We start from the raw sequence: 1,991 nt of genomic DNA, 5'->3' as shown, positions 1-1,991 counted from the left end.
CCAGTTGGTGGCAGGAACATTTAATAAAACTCTAAAAAATCAATAAAATATATTTAAATAATAATAATAATAATAATAATAATACTCCCTCAAGCTCCTTTCTTGTCTAATATTTGTTGTTACCCCTCCATCCTTTTGAAAAGGATAATAATTCTGTATTTCTGAGAATTCTCCTGTGAGCAAGGTGAGCCAAATTTGTCTGAGATGATCTCTCTGGCCAAAGTTTAGGACCAAGTTTCAGTTGGCCCCATGTGAACCCAGCAGATTTGAACATTTTCAAATAAGGCTCACAAGCTCTGAACAATTGTTCTTTTTTTAAAAAAGAACTGACATTAGCAACCAGGTGGGTTTTACAAGTTATGAAAATCTCCAAAATAAAGAAAAGGAACGAACTGCGATTAAGTTCATACAGAACTGACATCATGTAGGGGGAAAGGGAAAAATCCACCTACAATAAAATGTTATGCCTGTCCCTGTTTGCAATTTCCTCCCACACATCTACTGCTTCTGTTGAAACTTGTTATTGCAAAAGTATTTTTCTCATCATAAAAAGACCTATGGTTCTAAAAGACTATTGGCACCCAAATTCAGCTTTGTTGTTAGAGGCAATTAAATTATGTTTGGTAATTTCTTTCCTGGGCATTTAATTTCATTAGTGTTGTCAGTGTGCCCAGGAGAGAGGTACTTTCTCTAACTCATAAATACAGACATGCATTGCACTACTTTTTGAGTATTTCTTTTGGAAGACAAAAGTCTAGATTATATCAAGCAATAACGGTAGAAATAAAAGCAAATCTAGCTACTGGTAAAACATATATATATTCAATTGCTAATCAAAACATAAATGTATGCAATTATAAGAGACTCATCTTCTAATGTGAGGTCTTTAAATCCAGAATGTTGTTTCCAAAGTTAAGTCTAAAATATAACCAAAACCTTCATTTAAAAACATAAAACCTAGTTTAGCCTAATTCTCTGAATGAGGATTGATGAGCTAATGATCAGTGTCTTAACCTTTTGAGAATTAGGTATCAGTGTGGCTCTGATCTGCACTGTTCTCCATTTCTTTCTAGGTCTTCATTGGCATAAATAGCACCAAAGCAATATCTATTTTAGGATTTGCTGAAATCTGTTTATTTTATAATTAGCCAACTGGGTATGCTTTTCCCAGAGTTTTATTTCTGGCTGCCACTAAGCATATGTCTTTTTGGGGGGAGGGGGTAAGAATTCTATTAATTTGCAATTATAATTCAGAAAGCATTTTATGCTAGGGTGAACAAGACAAAGATTGCAGTGGTTTCCAAATTCTGCTTTCAGAAACCCCTTGAGTTCTATGGAGGTGCATTGATGCCTGGCCCAATTTTAAAGAAACGTATGGTTTCTTTAAAAAAATAAAATGGATAGAAACTATGGATTTTGTCCAACTCTCAATTTAAAGTTCAAAAAAACTAAAGCCCAAAGGTATGCAATGGCCTTCTATAAGGTAATGCAGCTAAAGATTTTGGATAAGTGACAATGATTGGATCAATGAATATAAAAGAGAGAAGGAGAGAGAGAGAGAGAGAGAGAGAGAGAGAGAGAGAGAGAGAGAGGGAGAGACTGGAAATACTATCCCATGGTAGTACACAATTTCTGTGTTACCTTGGATGAATTTTACTTGCCAGAGGCTAAGACCAACAGTAGTTAGCATATTAATACGATATTCAGCAGGGCTGAAAATCAGCATAATATTGCCCTGCTCTTGGCCAAATGGCTCAAGGCAATTCCCTAATCTGATAATCCCTTTACTGTTTACCAAACTTTACCTTTGATATGCTTATTTGCATTCCTAAAGGGCAAATGTGTATTCAAGTGAATAAAAAGGAGATGGGACCCAGTTTTGAGGGAGCTTCTCCACTAGAGGGAAGTTTTCTGCCTGGCCCCCCATGCCTTCTAAATTCATATTTCTTATTTAGTGTATTCATTTGTGCGTGGCCCTTTCTTCAGATCCT

The sequence above is a fragment of the Myotis davidii genome, unplaced genomic scaffold, assembly GCF_000327345.1.
Source record: "Myotis davidii unplaced genomic scaffold, ASM32734v1 scaffold62, whole genome shotgun sequence".
NCBI classification, from domain to species: domain Eukaryota; kingdom Metazoa; phylum Chordata; class Mammalia; order Chiroptera; family Vespertilionidae; genus Myotis; species Myotis davidii.
Note: the sequence above shows the minus strand (reverse complement) of the source record.